This window comes from Pogoniulus pusillus, chromosome Z (genome assembly GCF_015220805.1).
Source record: "Pogoniulus pusillus isolate bPogPus1 chromosome Z, bPogPus1.pri, whole genome shotgun sequence".
Lineage (NCBI taxonomy): Eukaryota > Metazoa > Chordata > Aves > Piciformes > Lybiidae > Pogoniulus > Pogoniulus pusillus.
In genome coordinates this window covers 58,798,268-58,816,033 of record NC_087309.1, presented here as the reverse complement: position 1 = coordinate 58,816,033, position 17,766 = coordinate 58,798,268, and the positions used below count along the sequence as shown (strand labels likewise).

The window sequence follows — 17,766 nt, the reverse complement described above, 5'->3', positions numbered from 1 at the left end:
GATATCCAACTTTTAGACAAGCATAGTATTACAAATAAATGCTCAAGTTGTGAGATATTTAAATATTGTCAGAGTAGTGCAACTTTCAATCATTTGATAATAAAAGTGTTTCAAATGTATGTTTCACTTGAAAAAGTGTATAACTTCTGTGCATGATTTTAATAGATATAGGAGTACTTTGATTCATTTGGACCTTGAAATCTTTCAGTCTCTGTTTTCCCATTTTCCTCATCATTTTCCAAGATGACTGGGGAAAACATATTTAATACATTGACATTTTAAAGTTCTTTATACTTGTATCTTTACATTAAAGTAGTAATAAAATTGAGTTTCATGCTCCAGAGCTTTAACCAGTCATCAGCAAAGTGAAGTAGTATGTTGTCTCGATGAGCAATCAGTTAGATATATATTTTCTCCTCTTCCTTTGAAGAATCAGAAGCTAGCTGCAAATATAGACTGGCAGAAAGGATAGATACAAAGACGAAATATTTCTTCAGTGGATCTGCTGGCATGTTCAAGGTCAAGATGATCACCAGGAGTGCAATCAAGTACAAAATATTCCCTGCTTAATCTGAATGGGAGGTTGGAAGATTTTTTTTGCCCACCTTTTAATTTTTCTTAAATCACAACGAGTACATAGAGCTCCTGAAGTGTCATAATATAAAAATTATTTTTCAGCTTCTAAATTTTATGGTCAGAATAAATCACTTCTTGACAAGAAGTGTCAAAAGTGAGCTAATTTTTGTTTGAATTATCAATATATATTTCAGATAATACAAACCTGCCACAATTAAAAACCTGGACTAGGGGTGCAGATGTAGTCCTCTCTTGATGCCACAACCTACTCATCAGGAAATGCCTATTACACCCATAAGCTGAAAGAAAGAGAGGTGATCAACCTGTGAAGCACTCAGATCAAAAGGCTGGCAGTTTTGATGGTTAACCCTGGAAAGCTGCCAGCTGACCACCCAGCCAGTATCTGACTCCCTGTCAAGGTCCAGAGAACAGAGATTAACAATATCTCTGTCCAGAGGAGCAAGATCTGCTCTTATGGATTTCCATGTTGTGAAATTAAGGTGCAAATGAGACCATATATCACCACAAAACTATTTATTAAAGGATAAAGTTGGACAAAACAGAGGGAGAGAGAGAGAAGGGGGAGAGAGAGAGATAAAGAGAATGATGGAGAAGAGAAGAAGCAGGGAAGGAAAAGAGCTGGGATAATATTACCCTCAGTCTCAGATTGTGAGGAGAGAGAGAGAGATGGGTGCGTGACCCAAGGATGATCCTCTGTGGAGTTCGTGCACTCTTGGTGGTCTGGTGGAAGTGCACCGTTTTGGCAGGCATTCCTCCTGCCTTTTTTACCGTTTTCTGCTCAGCGCCCAGCTGCAGCTCCCCAGGCAATCTTCCTGTGCACTCTCATGCAGCCGCAGGGGTCCGGCGCCACTGGGGGGAGGGCCTCCGCCCCCTCCCTGGCGGCGCCTGTCCATACCCTGAATACACATAAACCTTTTAACTTCGGAGTAGCTGAGATAAGATGCAGGCATCCTGGGCATTCCAGTAAGGCTGAGGACCACGAGTTTCCAAGGCATTGCCTGTTGATTTGCATCCCTGAGCTTTAGGCCAAGCACCGAGTCTGAGTCCCGGGAGTTAACAAAGGCAATCTTTGTCTTTGTTGATTAGGGAGGGGCGATGCAATCTTTATCTTTGTTGATGAACAGAGACAGGATTTAGACTCTCAGGCTCCTCCTCCTCAATTGGACAAAGGAGAAAATAAGATGGAAAAGCTTGTCCTATGTTAATGTCCCTATGAAGATATATAAAATATGCATGTTAGAGTAAAAAAAAAAAAAAAGAGAGAGAGAGAGAGAGAGAGAGAGAGAGAGAGAAAATGTTTTATGATTATTTCCACAAACAGAATAGAGAAAATGGCATGTGACCTTCTGCTGATAAATATAAATTCATACAAAGGAGCTGTGGAACTCTGTCTGGTTATATAGATGTAAGACAGAACTTCTGTAGTCTGTCATGGATTACCATGTTCTGTACTGCCAATATCTTATGCAGGAATTTGTTATACATAGTACAGTAAGTGAAGCTTGTATCTGTGAAGTTTGATTTTAGTATTGTCAATTAAAAGAAATGTTATACACTTGAAAACTAAACTAAAGTGCTCAAGTCCCAACAGTAAGTATATTTCAATATTTTTCTTTCTTCTGTAAGAAAAATACTAGGCTTGTGGTGTAGTTAAATTATTGATAAAAACTCATAAACTTAGCCTACACAAAATTTTAAGGTCTAAAAAGATTTTGAGAGCATGTTTTCTTTTTTTTTTTTTTCTTCTCTCTCTTAAAAAAAAAGATTTACTGTATCTGTAGAAATCCAGTTTAAAATGTTTTCATACTTTTGACTATAGAGAGGAATGAATCTCTAAAATACATAAAAAATAATAAATGTTTCAACATTAGGAAATAAAAGAAATTATTCTTTTAGAGTGTCACTTTCAAAGATAGTAACTAAACATAAAATGTATTTTCATATTATTTGTTTTGTGCCTGTGTGTCATGGTTTCAGGTCCAGCCAGCTGCCAAGCCATATGTAGCCACTCACACAACTGTTCCCCTGCCACCTCCTGCCTTGAGCAGGATGAGAAGGAGAAATTGGCAGCAAAATGCAAAACTCTGCATGTTGAGATAAGGGGAGTTAAATAGAACATAACCAGGAATAAAGGAACAGCAGGAATAATAGTAGTAATGAAGTAAAATATAAAGGAATGAATGTAAAATATCACAGGCAGGACAGTTGAATGATAAGGAATACCCCACTGGCTGGCCCAGCTGGCTGTCCTGGGTGTGGTTCTTCCTTCTTGTGAAGAAAATTAATCCTATCCTAGTCAAACTGAGGACAATGTGTAATAAAAGAGAACACAAACATCAACTGTTGCCATGTAAACATATCAAGAAATCACAAATATGAGTAGAAGATGCAGGGTAAATAGTCTTAAATTTAGAAATGCTTATATAAATGTAAATCAGTTGATTAAACAGACAAACTGTATAACGTAGAGCCATATCCCAAATGTGTGAATGGAGAATAACAGAAAGGAGATGGAATTATCCTAAAAGACAGCCATCAACATCACATATAGCCACCCTTTCTGTTCAAACAAGTTAGGAAAGGCTTATGAACTTTGTCATTGCTACTATTTACAGAAGATGAGAGAATATCTCTAATTTTTACAAGTAATTTTCATTTTAATTTAATTTATACTACTGAGAAGAACTTGGGAGGTATTTTCCCATCTTCAGAAATCATGAATATAATGCAAACATTCCTTAATTGGGAATGGTCCCTCTTCTATTTTTTTCTTGGACTTCTGAGGCACGATTTCAGATTATTTTTTTTTTTATTTTAATATGTAATTTTCAAACAAGTTATAGTGTTGGTATCACATGAAGCATTGAGCATTTGGCAAAGGTGAAAAGTTAATTTGAGGCAATATAAATTTTATATAAAAATATAATTTATTAAAATTAATATTTATGAACTCTTGCCACCCCCAACCACTTTGTATTAATATTTAGTTCTTTTGTGCAAGATTATGAAAACAATTAGGATATAATATATACAGGGATTTGGTTAATAACTGGCAAAACCTTAAACTACAAACAGAGAGAGGTTTCCCTTCTGGCTTAATGCCACTTGGGAACTTATGCTATTTGCCCAACTGAGGGGCTGAAACTCTTTCTGCTGTAAGGCAGAGATAATTTATATTACAAAGGAATTAAAGCTTGACTTATAAGTATTGCTATTAATTACTAATCACCCTCCGGGGTTGTGTCACAGCCTGTGCCAATGTCTAGACTTCAGGGGTTCTTTGCCCATGGACCCTTGGATGCTGGAATCCTCCTGGCTTGAGGGGAAATGATAAATCTTCCCAGTCTCTGGGGTAAACAGGTTTCCTAACCTTTATCCTGGTGTGGGATGGTCTCTGCCTCAATGCTGCTGTCTTCTGGATGCCGTGTCCAGGGATTATCAGGTGGCAGGATTCCAGGATCAGGAGAAGAATATCTGTGCTGGCTCTGGCATGATTCTCTTCACAGGTTCAGGCCATGTGTGTGTGGGTTAGCAGACAATCCAGAAGTCTTCTTCCTGGTTCTCTTAGCTGCAATGGCTTTCACCAGGCAATAAGCTGGGAGTCTCAGTTCCATAGATAAAGCAAGATCAGGATCAGGTCCTGATAGCAATATAGCTTGCAGATATGCACAGCTGGTTCAGGTTTAGGAGGCTATCGGCTCCTTACATATATGTGCATGCAGGCTTGAATGAGCTCTGCATCTAAGATGTCGCAACAGAGGGACGGGGAGACTCTCGGATGCCAAGAAAGTTCCGTTTATTGTAGCAAATCCACTATCTTTTATAGTTAATACAGTTCTGACTCCATACAGAAGGCTCTCAGTGATTGATTCATTAAGCTTCTTGCGTATACTGCTGATTGGCTATTCCAACTCAGCTTCTTGCTAAAATTTCACAATTTCTGCTTAGCTAAGATCTCTTATCAGTACAAGAAACCATACGCTCTAACTCCTTATCAGTACAACAGACCCTGCAATAAAATTAGGTCAATGTGTCGTAAATTCCTCTTTCTTATCAATTAAGTAGGTGTCATTTTACGCAGCTCTAGCCCAAGGTTTATGGTGTAACTCCTCCAAGGTTATCAGTTGTTCCTGGCTCACAGCTCGCGACCCTACACTAAGATACGCAGTCAGCTTAGCTGCGATTGAGATTAATGCATGAGGTCTGTGCCTCTGAGAGCGTCGGAGCTATGCAATGGCATCTGAGCATGTGAGTATGAGCGGTTGAGATCTTCAGGTGAAGGTCAGACTCTGTGGCTGATCCTTGCAGGTGGGTCAGAGAGCTGTGCTGAGCTGAACAGATCTGAACATGTGGTTCTCTTGTGCACTCACCTTTATGGACTATGGGCCAAGATTAATGTGCCCTTTGGCCACCAGAGTGACCAATCAGGTTGGCAGTAAGCCAAACCTTACCATAATAGGCAGGAGCTGTTTGCCTGGACTCTCCCAAATATGGTGATCACATGGGCTTGCCCCAGGGAGACACGAGCTGGTTGTGTGTGAGTTACACAACTTGTTTACTACCAGAGGTCCTGGCAGAAAAACATGACCAGGCAAGTAGGGGCATAAATAAGCCTCTGTTCAGGCCTACAGGCCCTCCACAATGGTGACAACTGTATGAACAAAAAGAGGAATCTTGTTTAGAAATATTTAAAGGGTAGGTTTCAAGAGGATTGGAGTCAATCTCTTTTCAGTGGTGTCCAGTGATAAGAGGAAATGGGTAAACTAGAACAACAGAATGTTTCACTTTAACATGAGGAATAAATTCTTTTCTTTGAGGGTGATTGTCAAGATCCAGAGAACAGTGATTAACAATATCTCTGTCCAGAGGAGCAAGATCTGTTCTTACGAATTTCTGTGTTGTGAAATTAAGGTGCAAATGAAACCATATATCACCACAAAACTATTTATTAAAGGATAAAGTTGGACAAAACAGAGGGTGGGGGGAGAGTGTTGTGAAGGGCCTATAGGCCCAAAAGCAGGCTTATTTATGCCTGCTCTGCCTGGATGTGTCTCTCTGCCTGCACCAGGGGTAAGCGAGCACAAAGGGGCACAACAGACCATGGCCATAAAGTCAGTTGCCCAGGACACCTGATTGTGTAAGTCCCTACACGCCCAGTTCATGCCTGCCTGGTGCTGGGCCCACGTGATTCCCACATTTGGAGTCCTGGCCTGTGGGTTTTGCCCAGTATAGTAAGGTTTGGCTGACTGCCAACTTGATTGGTCATTCGAGTGGCCAATGAGATTATTAACTCTCGGCCCACATTTAATAAATAGGGGTGCACAGGCTCACGTGCAGCCTTCCCCACATTACTTGCAGCTCCGCCACATTTCTTGCTTGCCTGCCGGCATACTTCCTTGAAGATGTATGCCTGCCTTTAGTCAGTGTTAAACCCATGCTCAGACTGCACAAAATCCTGTCTCTGCACCTGGAGATCTGCCTGCGTACCCCTGGAGAGAGCAGCCAGAAGGATCCAGAAGCAGTAAGGCCAGAGACTGCCATTTCCCCTGACACCAGAGGATTCCAGCCTCAAATTCCACAGGCAGAGACCCTGAAGAATTGGACACTAGGCACAGGCTGATGCAGCCTCAGAGGGTGATTGATAAGAATTGTGAGTAGATGCCTCTGCAATTTCTATTACCTCTGCCATAAAGCAGAGAGCATCTTTCAGCTCAGCTTTGCTGGACAAATAGTATAAGACCCCAGGCGGCATTAAGCTGTGGGGAAAATTCTCTCTGTATATAGTTTGAAATGTTTGCTAGATATTAATAAGTTTCTGTAGATATATATTCCCATAATGTCTTCATAATCATGTAAAGAACAATTTAACATTCAAGTTCAGTGGTTGGGTGTGGCGAGAGTTGAAAATATTGGAGTTTAATAAATATATATATTTTTATAAATATTCTCTCACATTAATTAATTTCTCCCCTCCGCCAAATAGGAGTAGGTACTGGGAATCCCCCTCCGTGACAGAGAGAGATAAAGAGAACGACAGAGAAGAAGAAAAGAAGTAGGGAAGGAAAAGAGCTGTGATCATATTACCCTCAGTCTCAGATAATGGGGAGAAAGAGAGAGAGATGGGTGCGTGACCCAAGGATGATCCTCTGTGGAGTTCGTATGGGGTTCTTCTGTTGGTGGTGCAGCTCTGGTAGTCTGGTGGAGGTGCACTTGGTGATCTGGTGAAGGTCTGCCCTTGGTAGTCTAGTAGAAGTGCACAAGTGCACATCTGGTAGTTTGGTAGAAATACACCCTTGGAGGCCTGGTGGAAGTGCACCCTTTTGGCAGGCATTCCTCCTGCCTTTTAAACAGTTTTGTTTTTTTTTTCTGGGTGTCCAGGTGCAGCTCCCCAGAAAATCTTCCTGTGTATCCTCATGCATCCGCAGGGGTCCGATGCCGGGGGCGGGGGGGGGGGGGGGAGAGGGCCTCCACCCCCTCCCTGGCTGTACCTGTCCATATCCTGAATACACATAAGCCTTTTCACTTCGGGGTAGCTGAGATAAGATATAGGCATCCTGGGCATTCCAGTCAGGTCCAGGAGTTTCCTAGGCGTTGTCTGTCGATTTGCACCCCTGAGCTTTTGGCCAAGCACCGAGTCTGAGTCCCAGGAGTTAACAAAGGCAATCTTTATCTTTGTTGATGAACAAAAGAGAGGATTTAGACTCTCACAGTGATGAAGCACTGGAATAGAATGTTGAGAGAACTTGTAGAGTCTCCTTCTTCGGACACTTTGAAAACCTGCCTGAACACATTCCTGTGTGACTTGCTCTAATTGACTCCTCCTTTAGCAGAACAATTGGACCCCTGCCATTCTGTGGAGGCTAAGGAGACCAGAAACTTCTCTATTGGAAACGGAAGGAGAGAAGCCAAGAAACAACATAGGAAAAGATTAAACAAATTGAAAGAAAACATAATCATTTGAGAAGAGATTCTGAGGGAAACTGGCTGGATGGCAGAGCTCAGAGAGTGGTGGTGAATGGTGCCACATCCAGTTGGCAGCCAGTCACTAGGGGTGTTCCCCAGGGATCAGTGCTGGGCCCAGTCCTGTTCAATATCTTTATTGATGATCTGGACTAGGGCATTGAGTCCAGTATCAGTAAGTTTGCAGATGACACCAAGCCAGGAGCAGGTGTGGATCTGTTGGAAGGTAGGAGAGCCCTGCAGAGGAACCTTGACAGGCTGGATGGGTGGGCAGAGGCCAATGGGATGAGATTTAACAAGGCCAAGTGCAGAGTTCTGCACATTGGCCACAACAACCCCAGGCAGCACTACAGGCAGGGGACAGAGTGGCTGAAGAGCAGCCAGGAGGAAAGGGACCTGGGGGTATTGATAGATAGTAAGCTGAAGATGAGCCAGCAGTGTGCCCAGGTGGCCAAGAGAGCCAATGGCATCCTGGCCTGCATCAGGAACAGTGTGGCCAGTAGGACAAGGGAGGTTATTCTTCCCCTGTACTCAGCACTGGTCAGACCGCCCCTTGAGTACTGTGTCCAGTTCTGGGCCCCTCAATTCAAGAAAGATGTTGAGGTGCTGGAACGTGTCCAGAGAAGGGCAATGAAGCTGGTGAGGGGCCTGGAGCACAAATCCTATGAGGAGAGGTTGAGGGAGCTGGGGCTGTTTAGCCTGGAGAAGAGGAGGCTCAGGGGTGATCTTATTACTGTCTACAACTACCTGAAGGGGCATTGTAGCCAGGTGGGGGTTGGCCTCTTCTCCCAGGCAATCAGCAATAGAACAAGGGGACACAGTCTCAAGTTGTGTCAGGGTAGGTATAGGCTGGATATTAGGAAGAAGTTCTTCACAGAGAGAGTGATTTGCCATTGGAATGGGCTGCCCAGGGAGGTAGTGGAGGCACCGTCCCTGGGGGTGTTCAAGAAAAGACTGGATGAGGCACTCAGTGCCATGGTCTAGTTGACTGGATAGGACTGGGTGATAGGTTGGACTGGATGATCTTGGAGGTCTCTTCCAACCTGGTTGATTCTAAAAAAAAAAAAAAAAAGAAAAAAAAAGAAAAAAAAGAAAGGGATTAGTTATTTTGCAATGTTCCATGTGGAAATCAAGAAAAAAAAAAACCACAAATGAAAGATTTTTTGAAACTCAAAAATATCACAGTAGTTGGAAAAGGCTTCTAGTTAAATTCTGTTCTTGATTGTTATTCATGGACATATCTGTAGGCCTGTTGAATTAAATTTGTCTGTCCTTAAGGCAATTTATTTGTATGAAAAACTTCCTGTAAAGCTTGTACTGAAATTAAAGAGTAAAAAGTGCTTCCAAGACAGTGAATTTACTGTGTCAGCCTGCAACTGTAGAGTGTTAGTGGGATAGCGTAGGTTTGGCATTCCACAAAATTATTTCAAATTCCCGTATCTAAGATGAAGAATTTTGCTCTTCATAGAGCAAATTAGAACATGGTAGAAGGAGCTTTCAGGTGTTAGGAAATTCTATCATTTTAAGTTCATATGATTAATTTGTTTATAAAACCCTGACCAGCTAAAGGCCAGGAGAAGTGTTACTGGTTTTTTTTTTTTGGGGTTTTTTTTTTGTTTGTTTGGTTTTTGTTTTTTGCTTGTTTGTTTTTTATTATATAGATCACAGTTATTTTCCTAAAGAAATAAAAATGTGTAATTTAATTTTAAGAAAATAGCATTAATATATACAACATTATTAGTATATAACCAAGTTTAGTTCTCCTAGATGGTAAGAGAAAGGTCACAAGTTTTTCAGATATGCAATGCCTCTCCAGATACTATTTCTATGCAGCATTAGGAACTGACTATATACTATTAATCATTATTTTTGTCTGTACTTTTTGCAAACAATCATTGATTTAAAAGTTACAGAAGGAATATTCAGAAGAAATGTTGATGGATAAAGATCTAAAACTGTTATAAGCCATCTGTGATATTCAGAGCACTGTTCACAGTATCACAGTATCATCAAGGTTGGAAGAGACCTCATAGATCATCAAGTCCAATCCTTTACCACAGAGCACAAGCCTAGACCATGGCACCAAGTGCTACGTCCAATCTTGCCTTGAACAGCTCCAGGGACAGCGACTCCACCACCTCCTTGTCAGCCCATTCCAGTAGCCAATGACTCTCTCAGTGAAGAACTTTCTCCTCTCCTTGAGCCTAAATTTCTCCTGGTGCAGCCTGAGGCTGTGTCATCTCGTTCTGGCATTGGCCACCTGAGAGAAGACAGCAACCTCCTCCTGGCCACAACCACCCCTCAGGTAGTTGTAGACAGCAATAAGGTCACCCCTGAGCCTCCTCTTCTCCAGGCTAAACAATCCCAGCTCCCTCAGCCTCTCCTCGTAGGGCTTGTGCTCAAGGCCTCTCACCAGCCTCATTGCCCTTCTCTGGACACGCTCAAGCATCTCGATGTCCCTCCCAAACTGGGAGGCCCAGAACTGAACACAGTACTCAAGGTGTGATCTAACCAGTGCAGAGTACAAGGGCAGAATGACCTCCCTGCTCCTGCTGACCACACCATTCCTGATGCAGGCCAGGATGCCACTGGCTCCCTTGGCCACCTGGGCACACTGCTGACTCATGTTCAGGCGGGTATCAATCAGTACCCCCAGATCCCTCTCTGTCTGGCTGCTCTCCAGCCACTCTGACCCCAGCCTGTATCTCTGCATGGGGTTGTTGTGGCCAAAGTGCAGCACCTGAAACTTAGAGCTATTGAACACTATCCCATTGGACTCTGCCCATCTGTCCAGGCAGTCAAGGTCCCGCTGCAGAGCCCTTCTGCCCTCCAACCCAGCCACACTTGCCCCCAGCTTACTGTCACCTGCAAACTTGCTGATGACTGACTCCATGCCCTCATCCAGATCATCTATGAAGATGTTAAAGAGGATGGGGCCCAGCACAGATCCCTGAGGGACACCACTAGTGACTGGCCGCCAGCTGGATGTGGCACCATTCACCACCACTCTCTGGGTCCGGCCCTCCAGCCAGTTCCTAACCCAGCACAGAGTGTTGCTATCCAAGCCATGGGCTGACAGCTTAGCCATCAGTTTGCTGTGGAGGACAGTGTCAAAGGCCTTGCTGAAGTCCAGATAGACCACATCCACAGGCCTCCCCACATCCACCAAGCGGGTCACCTGATCATAGAAGGAGATCAGGTTAGAAAGGCAGGATCTGCCCTTCCTAAACCCATGCTGGCTGGACCTGAGCCCTTGGCCATCCCTTAGGTGCGCAGTTATTGTCCCCAAGATAACCTGCTCCATCAGTTTCCCTGGCACTGAGGTCAGGCTGATGGGTCTGTAGTTCCTAGGTTACTCCATCCGACCCTTCTTGTGGATGGGGATCATGTTGGCCAGTTTCCAGTCTCCTGGGACCTCTCTGGTGAGCCAGGACTGCTGGAAAGTGATGGAGAATGGCTTGGCCAGCTCAGCTGCCAGTTCTCTCAGCACCCTGGGATGGATCCCATCTGGTCCCATGGACTTGTGGGGGTCCAGGTGGCTCAGCAGGTCCTGAACTAATTCTTCATGAATTTCCAGGGCAACACACTGCTCCTCGATCCCATCCCCCAGTTCAAGAGGCCACTTGCCTCCTCCTCCCTCCTTACTGTTGAAAATATATAGCGAGCATGACATCAGTATGGTATAGAATAGTCCATTAGTTGATGCATCTGTCCATCCTGGAAGTGGCCCCTTCTATCTTCTTGTGAGAAAATTAACCTTAACCTATTCAACACAGAACAACATATCCACATCTTGATGCATTTGTCTCTCCTTTCTGATACAGAGTGACATAAAAGGCTCTGAACCTCAGTATGTATAATTGGAACAAATACTTAAAAACACAAAGCTTTGCATTTCATTGTCATTGTATTTATTATAACATTTAAGAAACCAAGTATATTTCACATTTCTCACTTTATATGTCAAGTATATTTTTACACTGGGAATGAAACAATTTTGTCAGGCACAGTTTAGACTTAGTAAATCTGTATTGACATTTTTTAGAATAGAGTAGCAAGAAATATTTCATTTGGAAGAGACCAGCTAACTAAATAACTAGCTAACTAAATAGCTATCTGCTCAATTCAGAACTAACCAAAATTTAAAATTTGTTCATCGACCACCTTTATGGGAAACCTTTTCTAGTGTACTGGCCCTGGAGCCAAGTATCAATATCCTAAGCTCAACTAGTTGTTCCAAAACTTCCCCCTGTTACTGCAAGTGTTGAGAAAAACACTACCCCCAGCTTCTGAAAATTTTCAGCATACTTCCAGGGACTAAAAAGTTGCTTTTGATAGATCTCAGGCTTTTTGTTACAACATCATTAGTATGGACATGGATAACAGTCTGAAGGTTGTATTAACCTTTTTAATCTGTGGTGACAAGTCAGGGAGGCAGAAACCTTCTCTGCAAACCTGTCCTTACATTCTGCATGGATTAAAAACATCCATTGCACATGGATATTTCTTACTGGCAATGGTTTTAACCCAGGTTTTGTTGTGATAGTTTGGTATCTCTGCACTTGACAAGACTGCTTACATAGGCTCTTCCTCTATTTTGTTATGCCCTTCACCTTCCATACACATTCTGTAATAGGATATATCTTAGAGGATAAGTGGTTAGGGTATGTTTTCTGGATCCATGCTGCAATTTCTTTCAACTCCTCTTTATCCCTTTTAAAAATTCCTTCTTTCTGGAACAAAACAGATCCTGAACTTGCCTCCATAGTGGCCATATTGAACTGGTTTGTAAGCATTAGGAATGGCAGAGCACAGCTCCATTTATCAATCTCCTTTGCAAACTCTTGTCCATCTCCTCCTGCAGCTTAACTACCAAGCAACACAGTTCATCTATCTGGCCACACTTCCCACAGTCTTGCTTGCCTTACTCTCTGTTGTGGGGGGGATTTCTCTGTTCCTCCTCTGTTAGGGGGAGGTGAGAAATGAATTTGAGGCAGTATTAATTTTTTATAAAATTATTTATTAAAATTAATATTTACAAATTTGTGCCACCTCCAACTACTATGAAATCAGGATCGTTTGCAAGTTTATGAAAATAGCTTGGGATATATTCACAGGGATTGATTATTAAATGGAAATATCAAATTATCAACAACCATAGACAGAGAGAAAGATTCCCTTAGGCTTAATGCCTCTTAACAACTATACTGTTTGCCTAGCAAGGGCTGAATCTATGTGTGCTCTAAAGGTAGAGGTAACTTATATTACAAAGGAATTAAAGCTTGCTTAAATGTGTTGCTCTTAAGTATTAATCATTAATCACCCTCCCGGGATTGTCACAGTGTGTGCCCAGTACTTGGGGTCTTGGTGAAGCTGGTATCTGTCCCAGCTTGCAGGGGGTGATAAGGGTTCCCAGTCCCTGGGTTAAAGAGGATTTCTCTAACCTTCTCTCCTGGAGTGAAGTGGTCTTTGCCTTGGAGCTGTTGCTCCTTCTGAATGCTGTGTCCAGGGATGATCATCTGGCAGGTTTTCCAGGTGCAAGAGAAGGATCTGTCCGTGCAGCTTCTAACACGGTCTCACAGCTAGCAGGCTGTGTTTGTAGGTTTGCAGACAGTCTGAGGGTCTGCTGGCTCTGGATCTTTCCAGACTTACAGGATAGCTGGCAAGCAGGGTCTATGCTGAACTGCAGGGAGACTTGAGCTCCATAGATAGATGCAAGGTAGCAAGCCAGTATGTATGGCTGCTCTTGAGCTTAGGCAGGGGGCTCTCGGCTCCCCAGATATGTATGAAGTGCAGGCATGCATGCACTCTGCTTCTCAAAGGGTTCGCAGACAGCTTAACTGCGCCTTGAGATCAATGCAAGAGGTCTGTGCCTCAGTAATACTTGCAAGTGAGTAAGGCCTGATCCTGTGTCTAGGCCATGCAATCAGGTCAGGGCAGCAGGGTGCTGCCATGTGGTTCAGAGCTGAGTCTGAATGCTCTGAAATTCTGAACAGTTTGAATGGTCTGACCACGTGGTGCTCCTTTGCGCTTCTCTTTATAGAGTTTGGGCAGAGATTCGTGGCTTGTTTGGACATCTAAAGTGACCAGTCAGGCTGGCAGTAAGCCAAACCTTACCCCAATAGGCAGTAGCTGTTTGCCTGGACCCTCCTAATAGGTGATTACCTGGGCAGACCCCCGGGGTACACAGACTGGGCATGTGTGTGTTACATGACCTGTTTACTGCCTCGTGGGTCCTGGCAGAAAAACATGTCCAGGCATGTAGAGGCATAGAGAGGCCTCAGTTTTGGGGCTGCTGCCCCTCCACCACACTCTCCACCCTCAGAAATACCTCTTTGCACGTCCCACAGTTGGAAGCTTGAGTGATCATATTCTTGGACAGGAATGATGTGAGTCTCCATTGTTTCTGCCAGGTGCTAGAAGTCCAGGAGAAGCAGAGAATACTGTTTTTTCCTGGCTGGTCACCCAGCACACCATCCTGCTGCTGCCTGTTTGTCCATTGCCATACTGCTATTCCTTGCTCAACATATGCCTGCAAATAGCTACAATTTTCCCCAGGAATTAAAGTAAAATTGCACTATGGCGTCATGAATCTTCCTTTTCACCTTTTTTTTTTTTTTTTTTTTTTTTTAATCTTTCCTTTTTCTTTGCAGATGGGTATAATATTTTTTAGTTGGTTGGGACTTACTTTTGTCTTTGTTAATTTGCAAAGGTGATAAAAAGCAATTAAAATTGAGAGACTTTTTCATTAACCTTCTGTTTTAAAAATGGTTTGTGATTATTTAGAAGACTCTACTTCATAATATGATGGGGAACTATGGAAAAATTAAACAGTGCTCCAAGATCAAAATAAAAGTTAATCTTTATTGAATCTTTTTTTTTTTTAATATGTACATTAAAATACTTTGTTCTGAAATGCTTCTGTTTTCTTCTGCTAGATGTTCTGATTTTACTTCATTCAATACCAGCATTTAGAAAAGCATAACTTATATGACTATTTTATTTAAATTTAACAGTTACAAATTAATATAACAGTAAAACATATAAGAATTTTTTTAGTTTGAAATAAAATATCCTTTAAAGATGTGGTTTTTTGCACACTTTGCATCACACATTCAAAGAGAAATTCAGAGGATATACTGGTTTATGCTTGCATTCTTTACAAGATTGTTCTGATAAACCCTTAATGGGACAGGCAAAGATAATATGAAGAATGTCTTATTGCACTTGAAAGATCATGCAAAAAGTAACTGACACAATATTTTGTTCCAGGTGGGAGTAAAAAGCAGATGCTTTACTGGGCCTTTACAATCTAGTTAAGAATTTCACTGACAGAATGTTGGCACCAGCTGTGGGAGAGCTGATCAGCCTCAACTCTAAGTAAGTGAATGCATTTAGAGTTTCATTTCAGACTCGGTTTACAAAGCCTGCTGGTTTCTAACAACAAACAGAAAATTAAAATACAGTTCCTAAGATACTGTAGAGCATTTTGTTTTCTCATGTTGTGGAATTCAATTTCTTGTTTAATCACATCTTTAATTCGCTATGTAATCTAACCTCTTCATAATTTTGTTTTGTAAAATTAATGACATTGCATTCTAAATCCTCTTTCTTTCTAGACAATTGAAAAAACACACACGCACACTAAAGTCTACAGAGAATTTCTTAATGGCAATATATGAAGGCACCAGCTGTATTAAAGTACTTGTCTTCTCTTTCTAATCCTGTTTTTTTTTTCTTGTTCATGAACTCCAATACCTCAGTTCAACTTAAAATATTTTATTCTTTCACAGTAAATGTCAAAAAAAAGTCTAGTTTTTATATCTAGTAGAAGTACACGTAGAAGACAGAGGATGAGTTTTAGCTTATCTAATCTGTTTTTTAGTCACAATATAACAGTATAATTTCCTAATGAAAGTCTATTTTTATATTTGAGCAACTGCTAAGAAATCTGGAGGATATTTGTCTAGGAAAAATAAAGGAAGGAAAGAAAAGGAAGGAAGGCAAAGAAGACAGGCAGGAAGGGAGGGAGGGAGAAAGAAAAGGCAGGAAGGTGGGAAGGAAGGATCAGAAACACAGACAAGCTAGGACATTATAAGAAACTACATATTTGTCTCTGAAAACATGATAGTATCACTGCAAAAAAAAATAGCACACATTTTAACAATACTTGACTGTTTGGAAATCACTCAAAATGTTTATAATTATTTGTATAGACAGACTGATAGAGAAGAAAAATTCCTCTTAATAGCTATGGTAAATTTGCATAAGCAATGCTGATAAATTGAAAAAATGTGTTGTCATCGTCAACTTATTGGAGAAATAAGTCTAAGCTATAAATAATATACAGTATTTGGTACAAAAAATAATGAAATAACTAGCACTCTACATATTCCCAAATATGTCAAATGAAACTTGTTAATCTTCTTTAAGAATTTGTTTTAGATCAGTCTTGGGGCAAAAAAACCTAAATGTAGAATATTCTTGTTTCGAGATGAGAATAGTGTTTAAATGAGAAATTACTTTTCTTTTAAAACTTTCATCTACCATTTTTACTCTCTATGAATGTTTGAAGTGTGACTGAAGATTTTTTGGAGGCATGATATCATTCATTCAGCAGTTTGGTGATAATCAGCTGCACTTTGGGAATTTCTCTATTACAGGCAGCTTATTTTTTTCAAAATCTCAATTACCCTATGACAAATAGCACTACAGGCTTACAAAAGTGTGGCTGGAAAGTTCTTTTGCTGAAAGGGACCTGGGGTTGTAATTGACAAGCAACTCAATCTGAGCAAGCAGTGTGCCTGAAAACCAGTGGCATCCTGGCTTGTACTAGAAATGCTGTGTCCAGCAGGAGCAGAGAGGTGATTGTCCCCTTGTACTCTGCTCTGCGTGAGGCCACACCTCAAGTATTGTGTTCAATTTTGGCACTTCACTACAAGAGAGATGTGGAGGTGCTGGAGCAAGTGCAGAGGAGGGCAATGAAGCTGGTGAAGGGCCTGGAGAATAACTCTCATAAGGAACAACTCAAGGATCTGGGACTGTTTAATTTGAGAAAGAGGAGGTTGAGGGGAGACCTTGTCACTGGCTACAGCTACCTGAAAGGATGTTGTGGAGAGGTTGGTGCTGGTCTCTTCTTATAAGTGAATTGTGATAGAACAAGAGGGAATGACCTCAAGCTTCAAATGGGTAGGTTTAGATTAGATTTCAGGAAAAGATTTTTCACATAAAAAGTGGTTAGTCATTGGAATGGGCTGCCCAGGGAGGTGGTTGAGTCATCAACTCTGGATATGTTTAAAGTTCATTTAGATGTGGTGCTTGTGGGTATGGTTTAGGGTGAACCTTGTAGAATAGAGATATCCATTGGACTTGATGAACCTGAGGGTCTTTTCCAACCAGAATGTTTCTGTGATTCTGTGATTCTTACCAGCTGCTATGTAAACTGTAACACTAAGGTTGCTTTTCATCATAGACGTAATATTTAATAAACTCAGGAAAGTCCAGGTCCATCTGAATAACAGAATCACATAATCATGCTTATTCAGTGTGATAGCCTCAATAAGAAGACTGTAGACAGGCAAGGATGCATATACTTGATCACTGAGACTTCAGAATGTCCAGATTTAATAGTATCTTAGTTACCAGACTCATGATGTAAGTACCTGATAAGAAGTCAACAGTGTGGGTTGAAAACAGCATAGACTATTGGGCTGTGTTGTGATTCATAATACAAAACCCACATAGTGACCACGAAGCACCAGTTTCTCTGAGGGAGCAATATTAGGACTAATGTTTAACATTCTTTATTAGTAGCCTTAATAATGATACAAATTTCACTTCCATTGTGAGAGCAGGAAACACCAAATCTCCATGAAGTGATTAGTTTGCTACAGAGCAGGGCTTCTGCTTGAAGAAATTATCTAACTGGAACCTTTCAATGAAAATGCAAAGATCTGCATTTAGGAGGCAACCATAGAAGCTGAGACTGATTGGCTAGGGACCAGCTCTGCAGTAATGGCCCTGAGAGCTCTGAGGGCCACTAAAGTGTCCACAAGAGTGCAGTACACCCAGGCACTACACTCTCTCATCCCAGGCTACATTGGCAAGGGTTCAGTCAGCAGGTTTGTGAAAGCAATCCTGTACTATCATTCAGTACCTATGAGATAGGATCTGGCATGCTGTACATAGCTCTGTTCACACCATTCTGAG

The 17,766-nt window shown here is 41.7% G+C and overlaps 1 protein-coding gene across 45 annotated transcripts in view; it reads left to right on the top strand.

The window, feature by feature from the left end:
* The window catches only part of PTPRD (protein tyrosine phosphatase receptor type D), a 1,747,466-nt gene that overhangs the window by 410,021 nt on the left and 1,319,679 nt on the right, over positions 1-17,766 (top strand). For all 45 annotated transcript variants that reach the window (XM_064140351.1, XM_064140349.1, XM_064140348.1 and 42 more), the window contains exon 4: positions 14,830-14,937. The gene's annotated coding sequence lies outside the window, so the exon portion shown is untranslated. The remainder of the gene's footprint in view (positions 1-14,829; positions 14,938-17,766) is intronic.